Source organism: Brachycentrus maculatus, unplaced genomic scaffold, assembly GCF_059751285.1.
Source record: "Brachycentrus maculatus isolate JH-2025_06_01 unplaced genomic scaffold, ASM5975128v1 h1tg000226l, whole genome shotgun sequence".
NCBI classification, from domain to species: domain Eukaryota; kingdom Metazoa; phylum Arthropoda; class Insecta; order Trichoptera; family Brachycentridae; genus Brachycentrus; species Brachycentrus maculatus.
Window position 1 is genome coordinate 1,301,495 of NW_028280977.1, and position 18,504 is coordinate 1,319,998.

Here is an 18,504-nt window from a genome sequence, read left to right on the forward strand (position 1 = left end):
GTAGGTACCCTTTTTCCTTTTTTTTCATGTAAAACATTCCAAACTTGTGCATTATATGCGAATGGTTTTGCGAACGTTCTCTTTTCGAAATCCCCTTTCGCGCGCGCGCGCGGCGGAATTCGAAATTGGAAATTTAAATGGACCCGCGACATTTTACCCGTGTTTTTGTCATGTTTTCCCCTCGGTCCGCCACTGTTCGGTGTTCGTATGCAAATTTGTTGTATTATTGTCTATGGCCCTTCGCTACAGGGTGGTTACGGCGTAATACCTGAAAACTGAAATAATGTATGACGCCGTATTACTACCGCCACTTTTATTGGTTTTGTTGGTTTTATTTATATTTATAAGTACGGTTAAAATTCATTAATACTGCAAAGAGAAAACAGGGTTTGAAGACATGGCCTAGGTGACGGTGTCTACTAGGTGTTAGACCTACAACCTGAGGACGAGGAGAGCTGACCCCAGCAGTCTACAAAGACGATAAGTTGGGATGTTGCCAAAAAGAGAAGAAGACGGTATCAACTTTGTAACCTTGCGATTTTTTCTGTTTTCCATTTTTCGCTTTAACAATTTATTTTCACATTAGATGATATAAAGCATAATTTATGTTTAAAAAAAAGGAATAACCCGCATAGCCCCTATTTAAGAGGCTTGTCTGCAGGTAGAATAGTAATGTAGATGTGAAAACTTATATTACAAACACCCAAACCAATTGAAAATGAATATTTCTCGAATTCATTTTGCTATTGGCGGGAATCGAACCCGCGACGCCAGTTTCGCAGTCGAGCATCTACCCAACTACGCCACATCGCATGTCGTAGAACAGTACTTTTTGTGTTTTATTTTTGTATGTAATTTTAATATTGAACTAAATATACGTACAAAACAAAATTTAATTAAACTAAACGTTGGGTTCAATTTCCAGTCGGATCAAGATGAAAATTAGCCACTTTTTATTGAGTAATTTAGTAATTTACACCGATGCAAAAAACTGATTACATTTTCTTTATTTAGGTACTATGCGATAAAATTACGATAAAGATTACATGAAATTTGTGAACCCCCTGTATTCCTTTTGCGCGTATTTTCAAATGTGCAAATAATAAGTCTGGCTTTCGACGGTAAAGAATGCATCCAGGTTCGTATAAATCTCTATTGTTCCACATTGAGCAGATAAGCGCTCAGGTACCTACCCAGAGGCCAGGTCCAGAAAAATAATTCCTCAGAATCACAGAACCAGCCGAGTACCTACGGTAGCGGCCGAATCACTTGGTCCACGGCATCCATTGCAATGTCAAAATTGTTCCTTTATCGTCGGCATTGGGTGACTTTTCAATCAATGACTAAATACGAACATTCTACCTTGAATAATATTTAAAAAAAATATCACTTAGTTTTACTTTTTATACTACCTTACTGCTGGTACATGTTTTTTTTTTAAATTTAATTTAAATTAATTTTTTTAACAGTTTATATTCTTTACAAAACTTTGAGTGTATCCAAATACTTGTTCACAAATCTGGATTATCTCCAATTATAGGAGTTATTTTTCATATTATTTTTTGACATTTCATCAAAGATGAAGAAGAATATAGAAGTATAAAAGTGAAAATGATATTTTCTGGCGTTTCTCATGTATGTGATTATAATCCAGGATTCGGACCTCACATACTAATAAAAGATTTTCTGGTCAATAAAAAGCTTCTTTTCAGCTCACCAATAGATGACTCAAGTGAAGTTCTAGTTATTCGAGAATAATGTTTCAAAATTGGTTCATATAAATTGAACTTCCAAGAATTGGTAGTATTTGCAAGAGATGAGTAGTATGGTTGTCAATGATGGGTAGAATTGGTGAATGTTACACGTGTTTAAAGTGATCACTTAAAATGTACCCTATGACGGTCGTCAGCCCCGTAATAATGAAATACAATTTGGTAGACTCTAAAAATCAGTGTTCGATTTCAATATTTAATTTGAGTTGTACAAATTAAACGCCAAATGTATAAAAATATAGTTGTTATTTATTTTAATACATTACTCGAAAATTCATTGATAATTCAAACATTTTGTCTGTAATCGTGCCAGTAAAATGCATCTAATATTATGAACTAATCTATAGTAAATCAATTCGGTGCAGTGTTTGGCCTGCTGGCTCGGCAAGCATGTGGCCGCTACATGGCCTATCTCACCATTATGCAACAATGTTGTATGGAGATGCAGGATCCAAGGACTATAGGTGCTACTTGCAAAATAAACGAAAGCCGCAGATGTTCGCCTCCGACTGATATTTCAGACTATCGATTCTGTCACTCCGTTTTCAGCGAGATGCTCAATTTGTATATCTTAATTAGATTGTTATTTCAATCAAACAATTTATAAATAAACTTAACTTTTTATTTTATTTTTTAATATAAATTTCTTGCAACATTTTAAGTGTGTCCGCAAATCTGAATTATCTCCAATTATAAGTTATTTATAATTTATACTTGAAGAAATAATTTTATTATTTTCCATTTTATAAGAAAAGTTTTTTAAGCATTATTTTACTATTTCCATTTAAAGGTATAAATAATGTTGAAAATAACTTTTAATTAATTAAAATATAACTTTGTTTTAAAATCACTATTAATTTTTTATTCTAACTTGAGTATAATGTCTACCGGTTTCAAAGCTAATTGCTTCTTTTTCAAGACTGATTTGTATTATCAGTCTTGAAAAAGAAGCGGATAGCTTTGAAACCCGTAGACTTAATAATTAAGTTAAACAAAAATATTTATAGTGATTTCAAAACAAAGTCATATTTTAATTGTATAAGTTATTTTTTACATTATTTACACACACAAATGGAAATAGTCTATAATTAATAAAAGCTTTTCTCGTCCCGCCATAGGTGGCTGTGATGAATTCGCGCATACTGTGTTACACGTTTGATCAATATATCTACAAGTTTAAAAAAATTGAGCAGTGTGTTTGTCAATCGTGGGTAAAATTAGTGAAGTTACCCGTGTGTAAAGTGATCACTGAATCTATGACGGTCGTACGCCCTGTGAATGCCCAAACTTCCATATTATGCTTAATCTATGTTGGAATGTCAAAATTAATGCGAAAAAATTGCTCGTGTAAGTAGGTATTCGAATGTTCAAAAAAAAAATTGCGCCTATTTTTATATAATTTATACTACACATTTAAGAAAAATTCACTTTTTTCACTAGGTACCATCGAATATTATATTTTTAATGAATATTTTCAGGGACAGATCTGTAGAGGAATGTTTTTTAACATTAGTTTCATATTTCTATTCACTTGTAATAAAATACCGAATTTCTGAGAGTTGTTTTTTTTTCTATATAAAATTGTAACGTAAAATTTTTGTCTTATTAGATTTAATTATTACCAACATAATGCCGTGTGAAAGCGTTATTTTCACATAACGATCTTATTTTTTAACAAAAAATATTTTCTGCGTATACCGCCGGCATAAAGTTATAATTATATTTTACACTTGTTAAATTTCTATGAAGCAATCAGAAAAGATTAAATGTTTTAACACCATAACGGTTCACTTGGTGATTTAATGCTGTTTTTACTAATCACGAAATTCCGAAAGTGAGTTTTTATTTCATTTATGGCGATATGATTTGGGATTCTTAGACTCCCAATACCTGTGTATCTTAATAGCCATTAACTGTTTGTTCGCTAATTAATAGAAGAAACATCGCCGCTTTTTAACGCTTGTGCCATAAACCTATTTATCAGCCTTTAACTTAGAGAATTAATAAATTGATTAAGATATAGTGTGTTTACGATTATTTTCCTATCTCGGACAACTTTTCACCGTCAAGGTATTCTTTTTTTGCCTCATAGATTCATTTATTGATTTTTTAATGTAGTTATTATCAGAAACACTAAATGGTTGCTTTGAAATCTGAACTTATGAGGCGAATGTTAGTGGGAAAAGAAGCAGAGGAAGACCGAGAAAAACATGGCACGATCAGGTATGCCAAATACTTGAAAGTGGTCAGGTTAGGAGTCGTAACAATCGGCGGGTATGTATGAGGAGATGCATGAACGTGGAAGATGCGAAGAATGTTTGCAAGGACAGAGTGGTATGGCGCTCTATTCTCTCTGCCTACCCCTGCGGGGAAGCGGCGTGATGGTTAGTTAGTTAGTTAGTTAGAAATCTGAATCCACTGCTTTGCAGGAGGAACTGTGGCAAAGGTCATTTCTTTAATTCATAACGTACACAAAATATTACCGCTGATGAACATTTAAGGTTTTTTTTTGTCGCTAAAGTGTAATAATTTCTATGAAATTTCTTACTATGTTAAACAAATGTTCGTTTGAATGATGTGTAAATAGCAAAACATACAAATGAGCAACATACAAAAAATCGTTCCAATTGTGTTTGACGATGATTTTTATTTTGATGTACCCAAGTTCAAATAGGTATGAATTTTTACTAACCTTCACGCTGTTTCCCCGCAGGGGTAAGGAAAGAGAAAAGAACGCCACACCACTCTGTCAATGCAAATATTCTTCGCTTCTTTCATATTCATTCGTCTGCTTATACATAATCGCTGAGTATTCCGACTCTCAACCTGATCACTTAGTATTTGAAATACTCGACCATACCAAGTTTTCCTAGATCTTTCTCTGCTCCTATTTTATACTACATTTACCTTATGAATTTGATTTATCGTTTCCTCATTCTATCGTTCCACTTATCCTAACCATCTCAACACACCTTTTTTCATTTTATCGGTAAAGCTTGTCTTAGCATTCTTGCCTTGTTTCACCATTCGAACACATATTATTCATCGGTTTGCCGCACGTTCGTCTGAGAGATCGCATTTCGACAACATCCAGTCTACTTTCATCCTTTTTTGCTAACTCCACTCTTCACTTCCATACATACGTTAGGAATTTGTTTTTATTTGGTATTCGGTTAAATACGAGCTTAAGTTATTCGATGTTTTAGTGAACAGACTTATTAAATTGGCTACACAGAACGTTGTGTGTTTTGGTTGATATTCACTTGTGTGTTTGGTTTGATATTCACTAGTGTTTTTGATCTCGGCCGTTCACACATTCACCCGGCCCCGCAGCTTGCAAGAGTATAGTATTGTATATTCCCGGTGCGCTACGGAAGGTGTCCCTTATTTGTCCAGCTGTGTCCCGCATTCTCTGGCCGCAATCTGCATACATCATCCAGGGCACCGGGAGAGCGGGGTGTGCACACTGTGCATTCCACCGAAATGAAACGTTGCAACGTCACGTCCCAATTAAGCCGTCACGTCGGAAGGCCGCGCCGGACGCAGTGACGCCGGACCGAGCTGCACTGTGTACTGCCTAGCTTATTCGTCTTATTATCATTTAAAAGAAAGTTTTCAAGTGCTAAGGTACTACCCACTTACCCCTTTGGCGCTCTGATGAATATAGTGTCCGATGCTTGTAAGGTTTTTTGACAGGTTTCGATATTATATATTTATATTTAGAAAATGTGAATAATAAATTAATATGTATGTATTGTACTTATAATAGGCGTTTTTATCTGTGACAGTTAAAAACATGTTTTATATATTTCTTACTTTTGTTGTACAATGGCAGCGCCATCTGTTGTATGTAACAAGAATACATGCAATACTAAATATTTCTCATGGCGGGCAACGTGCTTTTGCACAACTGCTGTCATTTTTAATGTTTTCGATTTCATTATTGTTTCATAGATATGCAATATTTTCTTGCTTCACAAATGTTGTGAAATTAGTAATATAAATTTTTTGATGTTTTAATTTTATTTCTTTTCCATTTAACCATACTGAGCCACAACATACGCGTGGCTGGGTGAATACATATATCGCTCACTCCTTTCAAGAACGTCATAAATCAAAAAACTTGATTTCTCAGGAGAACGTTTTTGAAGTTTAAAAATAAAATACAATGTATTAAAAAATATATCAAGCCACTTGTTGAACTTTTTACTGTGCAACAGATCTTTTTAGGTAAAACTAGAAGGTTTTTTTTTCCATTTGAAAAATATTTAGTGTATTCAAAAAAATAATTAAACGATACCTTTTCTTTAAAATGCAAAAACATCACTTTCTGCCCTGTAGCGGGTAAATATAAAGTTAAAAATATGCCGCTTTTGCTGGGATATAGTACATTTTCTGGGCATTCCGAAAACATGCACAACTGATAATTGACGATTTTTGATTTATGTTGTTCTTGAAAGGAGTGAGCGATATGGCATCTCCTCTTCTCACCTTTATCCGCACCCAATGGTGCATAGTTTACTGCATCGTATTGACGCAGTGTTATCTTGATCGTTACTTACATCAAGGCAAGGTGATCACTCCTTTGCTTCACCACACCAGTCTAGGGTAATATTAAATAAACATTGGAGTGTAAAATCGCAAACATTTTTTTCACCCCCTCACCTGGGAGTTGGACCTGGGACTTTCAGCACCGTAGCTAATCACGCCAACCATTACACTACTAGTATACATACATATATCCACACGTAATAGGGCATAGGGCACTGCATCATATAACCTCATAAAAAGTTCGCTATCGTAAACATGAGTAAGTATCACAAATAATTAAAATAGCTCTATATTGTATACAATACGCTTGAAATTATTGTCCGTTCCGAGTTCAGGTAAAGTCTCGTTATCCGGTGCCATTGAAGCAAAAAGTCTCGCGAAGCTGCTATAATCGCCGATGGTTTAATTGCGGCCATTATGAATTAACGATCTCCGCAGAACACTACCGGCTGATTAGGGAATCGACAGCTGGGGTCTCGTCTTCGGTCGGGCTTCATTAATGGAAACAATGAGTGAACAATACTCCGGCGAAATGTTGCTCGATGCAAGAAGGTCGACGAACCGCGTCCGAGAGGCGTTTTTTCCTTCTCTCTCTCACTCTCGACTTATTTCCTCTATTTGGTTAAGACAGCTTTGCGTGGGCACAGCGGAGCGCAATTATTTACGCCATCTTATTAGAGCTCTTTTTTTATCATCAGTCGAGAAACATTTCCCATATAATTAATTGTTTACGCGCTTTTTTAGAAACATTGGAATTGAACTAGCCTTTTGTTCGAGGATCCTCTATTGTGGATCCCGAAAGATTGCCTTGACCGGATACTCGGCAAATGCTTTGCTCTTTGTAAGAATCGTCACGCAAAAACAACTTCGTTAATTGTTATTATTTTGTCACTTAATCAATGATTTTATAATCCCTACAATGTTTAATCCCTCCATTATTTATGTCACTCGATTGCAGTTATATTGGCATTATTAGAAAACGATATTTTTCAGAAATTACTGAAATTACTACTTATTATTATTATATATATATATATATATATATATATATATATATATATATATATATATATATATATACACTCATCGCTTCCTTCACGTCCATAATCTAGTCATACGTGATCGGAGGGCATGTATGACTAGATAGATGTATGGATGTGAAGGAAGCGAGGTGTGTAGGTATATCAGGACAGAAGAGTGTTGCGTGTCATCCTCTTTGCCTGCCCATGCGGGGAAACGACGTGATGATAGTAGTAGTAGTAGTAGTAATAGTTCTACAAAAGTTATCAACCATTATGTTTGACAATTATAATCATTATGTCAAAAATAGTCGTTATTTTTTTAATTTAAAATGCAGTTCTACCAAGAAATGCCAGTACAAAACTTAAATCTAATAAAGATAAAAAGTGTGAAAAATGCAACCCTGTCTCCGATCTGTCATCGTACCTTAAATTTTCCCGTACTTAAATTAAACATTTAAAAAAAATAGTAGATAAATGAACCTTTCCCTTAGCTGTATTTAAATGTGTCAGTTTGTCAGTTTTATGATAAATAATACATACGATTACGACATTTTCGGCAGTAATTATTTTAAAAACATAATTTACTAATTAAACTGATTGATCTGCAATCGAGTGACATAATGAGTGGAGGGTTTATACAGTGTAGGGAACTTGTTGGAACTGCGTGACTTTAAAATGTGCACCTGATGATGCTTCACCTTTTAGTAACTTTTTTGTAGATTAAAAAAAAAACATATAGGTCAAGTGTTTTTAACACCGGTCTCACTTCGTTTAACCTATTATGAATTCAGTTTGCTAAATTATGATGACCGTTTTATTCTAACGTCTCTATGTTGTAACCATGCTTGATTGTATTTTTTTACATGGATCAACCGGGTACCTACTTTGTACACAATATCTGTCTTAGCGTTTATGACATGTAATGAAAGTGAATGCTGTATTTTGTTGGTATTTCATTCTACCTTGACTTTCGCTATTCGGTTGTGTGCTTCTATTTGCATATCAAAGGAGAACGACTTCATTTATAGCTTTTTGTATTTTATGGCAATTCATAGCCGTAATATTTCTCATTGCACATGTACGCAAATCATAATCAACCTATTTCTATCTGTGTAAGATCTGTATCTTGTTCTTCTCTCGAATCAACTTTTGCTTGTATTGCATAGTTGATTTGCAAGTTCTTTTCAATGTAATAACTGTCTTACAATTTTTCTCATTCAATCTTTATGGTCTTTAAATTATCCCACACGAGATAATTATGCCTTTAAAAATATGGTTCTAGTACTGATATCTTACTACTTTAAAGCTTCAGCCGAAGGGTAATGTTGCTTAGTACTAATTAATGATTAAAGTAATGTAATTTATATGTTCATTATTTAGTATGTTATTTATTATGTAATTTAATTCAAAAATATTTTTATGAAAAATAAACTTGAATGGAACTTTTTAAAGCTTGTAACTTTTATCATATTTCATAGTAAAATGAAATAACCAAAACCTAATATTACATAATGGGAAAAGATGCAATGCAACGAGATAGTTATTTAGATTACATTTTCCAGCGTTTCTTATATATCGCTCACTCCTTTCAAGAACGTCATAAATCAAAAATCGTCAATTTTCAGTTGTGCATGTTTTCGGAATGCCCAGAAAATGTACTATATCCCAGCAAAAGAGGCATATTTTTAACTTAATATTTACCCGCTACAGGGCAGAAAATTTTGTTTTTGCATTTTGAAGAAAATGTATTGTTTAATTATTTTTATACATAAATTAAATATTTTTCAAATGTAGAAAAAACCTTTAGGTTTTACCTAAAAAGATCTGTTGCACAGTAAAAAGTTCAATTAGTGGCTTGATATTTATTTTTAAAACATTGTGTTATATTTTTAAACTTTTTATCGTTCTCCTGAAAAATCAAGTATTTTGATTTATGACGTTCTTGAAAGGAGTGGGCGATATGTGTAGGTCTGGAATCTACAATAAAATTCCGTTAATTTAAAAATAGATCATGATTTATCTTTGGTAAATAAAAATACCACAGAACTTTGTATTTTTGTATTGAAATGCGTTTTATTATATGTTATGGATCGGATTCAAACAGCTTCTTCTGCTTTAATATATTCTCGTTGGCCTTTTTCAATACGACTCTTTGGCGAGCGGTAGTCGGTCTTCTTTTTCCCCCTTTTCTGGACCCTCTTTTGCTGCAGCTTAGCTCGTAATCTCGGAAAGTAAATATAATTGGATGTGTGGATAATTGTCGGTCGAGATGTAAACAGTAGATTGGACCCCGCGAGCCGTGTCTGCTCTCTGAACTCGAGAGATAATTAACATTTCATATAACTCATTACCAACATGTTCATTCTAATACCTAACCGACAATTATTACTAACCGCCACGTCCTTGCTGTCTCGGGGATTGGAAAAAGTGGTACTTACGTATGCATGTAATAAACTATCGCACTAACCAACCATTACGATCTTCCTTCTTTTCGATAGGGAGATAGGATACCTACGTAACACTTTACTTTTACACACAGAGTTCGTATTAAGTCGTGTATAAGGGGAGCTATTTTATTTAACACTCTCCTTATCATTCATCGTTCACTTTGTGTAATTATACTATACTATAGAGTTTCAGTCTATAGGTGAGCTGATGAGACAATGGTTATTCTGGAACCGACAGTCTTGAAGTAGAGTTTTTAAGAGGTATTACACTATGTGAACGATGAATCATAATGAGAGTGTTATATAACCATACCACAAAGTAAATATGCTTTCAAAATTCAAAATTTATATTAATTTTTTAAATCTTTATGCATTAACTCAAATATTCATTTATTACATTTTTTCATAAAAATTTTGACCAAGTTAACATTGCATCAATGCCTTTAATAAATCTTTGATAAATAAAATCACATAAAAACATGATGTACCTATGGCCTTATGTAAAATTGTAAAATGTGACATCTGTTCACGCCTGATTTTTTTAATAACGTATATTAGATATTTTTTGTATTTATAATACAATATAGGCTTTTTATTTTAGCTCCTTACCTTTCATAATTATTAAAAAAACCATATAATTATTAAAAAAAAAATAATCCTAAAATTGTTTTATAGGAAAAAAAATCAATTACTTCAAATGTTACCTGTGTTTCGAGAAAATCAAGTTGGAACTTAACGAACACTGGGCCTCAATAAGCAAATCCAGTAAAATATCGGTCCGTTAAAATTCCGGCGATGAATGCCAATCAGGAACATTAATGAGAAAAGGGATGACCACATGTTTAACAATGCCACAATGTAACAAGTGGTAATTATAATATCTGCAATGTTGAAATGTGACTTGTCACCCGTGAGGCAGGTAGTAAGTAACCAGGGTCTTTAAGAATTATCGATTGATCATCATTAATATTCATAAAATAAAACCAGATACGAGTGAAGGATGGCCGTTGAATTTATTAATTCGACGGCCGTTAATGTATTACTTGAACTGCTATCACATTAATTTTGATGTATTGCTTTCGTGAAGTCAATCATTATGAAAACCGTATCACACGGGAGTCTTAATACATCAGCCGGAGTTGTGAAGTGCAATTAATCAAAAATGCAAGTTGTTTTATTTGTTTTTATCGATCAGATTGGTGAGAGGTCTAGAAAAGCGTAAAATTATTATTTATTATTTATATTTCATCATACACATAATGACGAATTGCAATAATGTGCTCTCATTGAGTTTTCCCGTGCAGACAGTTCATTTGACATTACTTATTTATAAAACTATATGAAATAAAATTGTTTATGGCGTGCGATCAAAGACGACATGGGCGAACGATGCGATCTACTTTAGATATACCCACTTCCATTATCCATTTTTATTATGATTTTATCGATAGTAAAAGTAGGATTAACAACCTTATTGCTTAGTAATCAGAATTTTCACTCATGAATAACATGAAATTATAGTAACTTTAAACGTAAAGAGTAAATTCACTCACGAGTAGGCATAGGCTATGAAACTTGAAAAGTTGAATCCCGAGTAGGGTCATGATAATCACAAGACGTAGCTAGATTTCAGAGTCACTTGGACGTCAGGTAATTAAAAACAGGAATAGTTTTCTGCTACCTAACTCAAAACTATCAAAACTCAAAACTATCAAAATCTGACATCGGCGCGTCTAGCACTAGACCCCACAAATAACAGTCCAATTGCTAACGATTTACGATCAATGGTAAAATACTCCCCTTCAATTTCCTGTTGAGGGATTTCAATTAGATTTAATCGTAGATTTTGTTTTGACTACCGTAATTCTTAGCCGGTCATAGGCTGTTCCGCGCGACTGGTCATCTCGCTTCCAGTCATGTGTCCCTGTCTCGCACACTGCCGGGCCCGAGGAGTGAGGGTGGTGCAAGGCAGGACTCATGTGATCGTCGCTCACCAGCCCCTGATCGATGGTAACTCGATCGAGACACGCAATATGTGCCTGTCTGCCACATTAGTAGAGTTGGGCTAGGACATGGTCTGCGGTCGAGGGCTAATAATGTGAACCGAATGAACTTGTACGACGAGATTATTTAGTGTAACCACCAAAATAACAGAATGATTTTGTAGTTACATTCTCTGTATTTAGTTATTTTAAAACATATTACATATAGTCACATATCGCTCACTCCTTTCAACAACGTCATATGTCAAAAATCGTAAATTTTCAGTCGTACATATTTTCGGAATGCCCCGAAAATGTACTATATCCCTGCAAAAGCGACATATTTTGAACTTAATATTCACCCGTTACAGGGCAGAAAGTGTTGTTTTTGCATTTTGAAAAAAAGGTTTTGTTTAATTATTTTTCTAAATATACTGAATATTTTTCAAATGGAGAAAAAACAATCAGGTTTTACATAAAAAAAATCTGTTGCACACTATAAAGTTCAATAAGTGGTTTTATATTTGTTTTTAATACATTTTATTATGTTTTTAAACTATAAAAACGATCTCCGGAAAAATGAAGCTTTTTGAAATGTGACGTTGTTGAAAGGAGTGGGCGATATATAAATTCCCGATGAGTGATTTCCATTGCTCATTTTGGGACATGGAATAAAAGGTTAATCAGGTTGAAACACAAATAAGAATGTAAAAAAAGATAAAAATGTAAACAAATCTAACACAGGACAAAACGGGTATAGTAAATAGGCATATAAAAAACATAAGGTAAGCATGTTCAAAGGAAACAACAGAGAAAATATAACTAATACCTTACACGAATATCTTTCCATAAACTATTTTTTCAGTTCATTCATTCTGACTGGGTTCTAATTTATATATGTTATGAAGCTGGTTAATTTGGGTTTTGGCAATATATTGCAAGGACCTTACTCCAAACATACTTGTTTTTATGTAATATGAAATGACTTATTTATATTAAATTTAATAATGACGATCATGAAAGCTGCATTATTGCAGTGCAGTTCTTAATGTACTAATCCAGATCTTTTAATATTTTTTTCAGAATTAAGTGTCCTTTTCAAAGGATACGAACTATATATTTTATACAAATATATAGATTTTTCTTCTCATGTTTTTAAAAACATCATGAAAAGATAACACACATCACACACACCTACAAACATATATGTATGTGTGTGTTACAGTTTTCATAATTTATTAGAGTATGAATAAACCAAATTTAATGCATTTTTGCAGTTGAACTACTTATTATATGTACATTTTCGATAAATTTGTAAAGAAATTTTTGTGAATTCATGCATCATTATTATAATGGAATGGTAATCGGTTAATATTGTTTTATAAATCTAATTTCTCGTGTAAATAATCAATGCAATTTTAATCTATTTGTTCCATCTGTTTTGAAAATTGGTTGTTTGATTCACATGGCATAGTTTTCATAAACTAGTAAACGCACAAATATTTGGAGAAGTAACACACTTAGAATACACAGTTGATTGCTTCCTAAATTAAAACATTACATTAAGACATTTATTTGAGCACTTACATAATGCCTTTTGACATTTTTCTACATATGAGATTACAAATACAATGTTTAAACCGACTCACAGCTACACCAAACAAATATTTAACAGAGAAAGTCATCATTATAATACACGAGGATATAATAAAATACATGAGGAGCCGATAAACACAACTAAGTTTGGAGTAAGGTTCCTATAACCTGTACCCAAATTAACCAGCTGCCTGACATATATAAAATAAAACCCAGCCAGGGATCCACAATGAATTAACTGAAAAAATACTTTATGGAAAGATATTTGCGTTAGTGATAAGTTATATTTTCTATTTTTTTCCCTTTAAACATGCTTCCTGCCTGATGTTTTTTGTATGCCTATTTACTTAATCTTTTATTGCTTTATACTTTTCATTTTTTCCTGTGTTTTCTTTATTGTTTTTCAGTCTTGTTAACCTAAATCCCATGTCACAAAATGAGTCCATTAGGTACTCATTTTGTGACATGGGATTAAGGTTAGAAATTACTCATCGGGAATATAATATATATAACTTCTTCATGTGCCCTTTGTCCTCCACTACTGGATATGGGTCTTTTCCATATTTTTCCATTTCCTTAAGTTCGTTACTGTTTGCAGCCAGTTTCTACCCCCCACAGCGACTGTGGGGGGGTAGAAACTGGCTGCATGTCCCCTCATGTCGTCGGACCTTCTTTTTGGGGTCTTCCGACGCCTCTTTTGTTCTTTCAAGGTCTTGAAATATGTGACTTATCTATGTTATATGTTTAAATAAATAAATAAACAAAATACACAATTGATTGCTTGTTAAAATAATAATTTCAATTAATATATTGGTTTAATTTGAGTCAGTAATACATGTGTACACGTATTTAAATAAAGCAGCCAATAGTTCCGGTTGAATAAGCCTATGTCATGGCTCGAGGCATATTTACCTAAAGCATCACGAGTTTCGCTATTTAAATCAATATGTCACGTCAATATAATTGATATTCTGACAACAATGTCCGTTAATACGATCAACTACGAGTATATCGATGGAATACATTAATTATTCTGAAATGTAGATAGGGTGCAACGTGATATGCAATATTCGCTCACTGCGCCTCTTGTTGCAAAATTACCTATAAAAATTTTAAAATGAGAGTTTCTATTTAGTGTTTATATATATTTTATGATAATTTTAGTAATATGTGGATACATTTAGTGTGTGAAAATTTGAATGAAGATTTTATATATTTATATATATATATATATATATATATATATATATATATATATATATATATATATATATATATATATATATATATATATATATATATATATATATATATATATATATATATATATATATATATATATATATATATATATATATATATATATATATATATATATATATATATATATATATATATATATATATATATATATATATATATATATATATATATATATATATATATATATATATATATATATATATATATATATATATATATATATATATATATATATATATATATATATTTATATAAATATATGTGTGTGTGTGTGTGTGTGAATTTAAAGTAGAATACAGGAAAATTTATTTTATCTGTAATGCCTTAGTGTTAAGGGATGTGGAAGTCATTTATTTGGCATTTACGGAGCTTGCGACCTGTGTACGGCATATTTGCACTTCTCACACGTGCATGGGCACTTGGATATCGTATATGTACCAACAACTTTCGATTTTTTGTAGTGCAGATGTTGAAAAAAGTATGACAAACATTACACAACTGTTAAAGTGATTACTTAAGCCAGCCAACGATAGCTTGTGAGCACTGTAAATGCCTAAAGACTTTCATTTTGCCTTCCTTTGAAATCGTCTCGACTTTCTGAGACATCTATAAGACCTTAAGGACTAAATTCGTTCTTGAAAATTGTGTGAAAATTGTTGCACGCTTGTGTAATCTGATGCAATTACATATGTTTGTTTAAGTACACAGGTATTTACATGGAGATTAACCCTTTCAGACCCCCAAAAAAATAAAACAAATTGCAGGTAGACATGTAATCTACTAGGAAAAAATCGATGAGGAATGAGATTTAACATTAAACCGGTAAGGGTTAATTATGTCATACTTGTCAAATTTCGTTTTAAAGAATACGTTTTATTCATTAGACAGGTATATCCGTCCGTACGCTTACAAAGTTGCGCCATTTTCTCGTGCGCGTAGCCCGATTAAACAGTTCTCGTCATGCGACATCTCATCGCGCCATTATTATAATCCGTTCCTTGTAGGGAAACAAACAGTCTCGGAGGTGCATTTCCGATCGGTCGCGCTATCTGCGCCCGTTTGCGTCGCCTCGTTACCTCGTTACGTCGCACGCACTTCGCGGGCCGCGTCCCCTTAGCGGCCCGGCCCATTCACGGACAGATTAGTGACTGTCACAGGGCCGGCTCAGAACACCCCTTCATTCACCAATTTATCTTATTAATTGTTTCGACATTAACTTTGTGGTAAGACATGTTACGATGATTAAAGAAAACACTTTTTTATACCACTTGAGTTTTATTAAAGACTACTAGTTTCAGAAGCTTAACTTCCATCATTCAGGTCTGAATAATAACTCAAACAATAAAAGTTATTATTCAGACCTGAATGATGGAAGTTTACCTTCTGAAACTAGTAGTCTTTAGTAAAACTCAAGTGGTATAAAAACAAGTGTTTTCTTTAATCATGGCACCAATTTATCTACAACATTTTGAGTGTGCCCAAATACTTGTTCACGAATCTGGATTATCTCCAATTATAGGAGTTATTTTTCATATTATTTTTTGACATCTCATCAAAGATAAGGAAGAATATGGACGTCTGGGCATTTACAGGGCTGACGACCGTCATAGGCTGGTTTAAGTGATCACTTTCTACCTATTATTGACAACCACACTACTCAAATTCTTGGAAGTTCTATATATATGAACCAATTCATTGTTCTTGAATCACTTGAACTTCACTAGAGACATATATTGGTGAGATGAAAATAAGCTTTTTATTGAGCATAAATTCTTTTATTATCAATTTATCTACATTTAAATTGCCTTTTTAAATGCAGTATATTTTCTTTGTCGCTAAAAAATTATATGGTAGTCAAGATCATATTTGTAATATATATATTTGATTTATTCTGGTGGACCAGAATGCACATTTAAATCACCATGGTGGTTCAAATTGTGCAAAAATTTAGTCATTGCCTCATTAATCTTATCAAACTTGTTTTGTGATTTCTATATACGGCTGAATACTGTGATCTTATGTTTTATCTATGTTTTTTTTCTTGTTGTTTAAGTTTTATGTGAAAAAATAATGTGGAAATCTTGATTCTAAAACTTTTAACTATACAATAATAGTAATAAAACCCTTATCCGCACCCCGATGGTGCATAGGGCACTGCGTCATATAAACGCAGTGTTATCTTGATCGTTTTACACATGAAGGAAAGGTGATCAGCCCTCCGCTTCAGGTACCAGTCTAGGGTAATATTAAATAAGTATTACAGTGAAAAAAATCACTTATATTTATTTGACCCCCCCCCTGGGAATCGAACCCGGGACCTCCAAAACGGTAGCCGAGCGTGCTGACCATTACACTACGGAGGCGGACAAACTATATACAATAATATAAATGTATATCAATTAACATAAATTATAATTTGAATTGAATATAATAAGATTGAATTTGAATTTCACATAAATAAAATATAACATAAATCTGATTATCCATGTATGTACTCGTATATGTACCTATACTAATTATTATTATAATACTCACAACGAATACTAAGAATATGAATGGAGAAACTAGGCGAATTATCCATACTAAAAGTTGAAATTAGTGTAAATTTTTAAAATATCACCTCGTACTGTAGACAAGAATATTTTCGAAATTAGTCTTTTGCTTTCCACTTATTTGTTTTTTTCTTATTTTTGCACATTATTTATTTTTGCTTATACCTGTACTGAATTCTTGATAGGAATGTACTATATATTTTTTCTCTTTTTTATATTGCGTACTAATAAGAGCGTAAAATAGTCATTTTATTTTATTAAAAATATTACTAAGGATTGTGTTTGTTTTAAATATCGAATTCTAGATTTAATCTTCGTTTGACTTTTGCGATTCAATTCATATTCTATGAATGTCGAACTCGAAAATGATAACATTATGTTACGTCGAAAAAATAATTGTCACCTTAGTAATATATTATTAGATTAAAACCAATATTTTTAGCTTTTCCACTTTTTTTTATTTGACCAGCGACCAGGTTTCGTCGTTACCGACATCACCAGTCTAATGATGTCGGTAACGACGAAACCCGGTCGCTGGTCAAATAAAAAAAAGTGGAAAAGCTAAAAATATTGGTTTTAATCTAATAATATATTAAAAATGCAATTCCATCACGAAGTGTCAGTGGATAATATAAATCTGTCACCTTACTGTTCATCTGCAGATTGCAGATGTTGTATATCTTTAAAAGAAAAGGTGAATTAATTTCGCTGTTTTTATTCTGTGTTAGTGCCGTTAGTACGAGTACATTAAAGAAGATCAAAGTGATAATTGAATAATAGTTGTAAGGAAATATCGAGTGCTAATTTAACATTTAACACGCACATTCTCGCTCCGAAGGTAGCGCCGGTAATTGTGTCCTCACGCCACTATTTGCGCGTCCCTCTGGAACACCCTTCGGAGATGTGCGCCGATACCGAGTTCCAGCCCACCTTTTATGTATGATTTATGCGGCGAGAGACGCGGCGCACATGTCCGCGATTGCCGATTTACGTCAATTTCGCCATACCGCTTTTGGTTTAACTCTTTGTAGATCTCTGACGGCCGTCGGCCAACTGATGATGGCTTGTCACATTTCCACGAGTGACATTTTGCCTTTTCTTATGATTTATTTCGGATGAATTATTTTATTTACGAGTCTAATACAATTTCACTGGAAGACAATATCAATTTGATTGAATGCTCCGGATTTTTCTTTTATCGCGAATTAATATCGGGCACGCATTAGTTTTTGCCCTCATATAGAAACAAGATGTCTCGTATAATTTTATCTTCACGCCTCGATTATTGGCCTACTGGATTTCCTTGCCGTTTATTTATT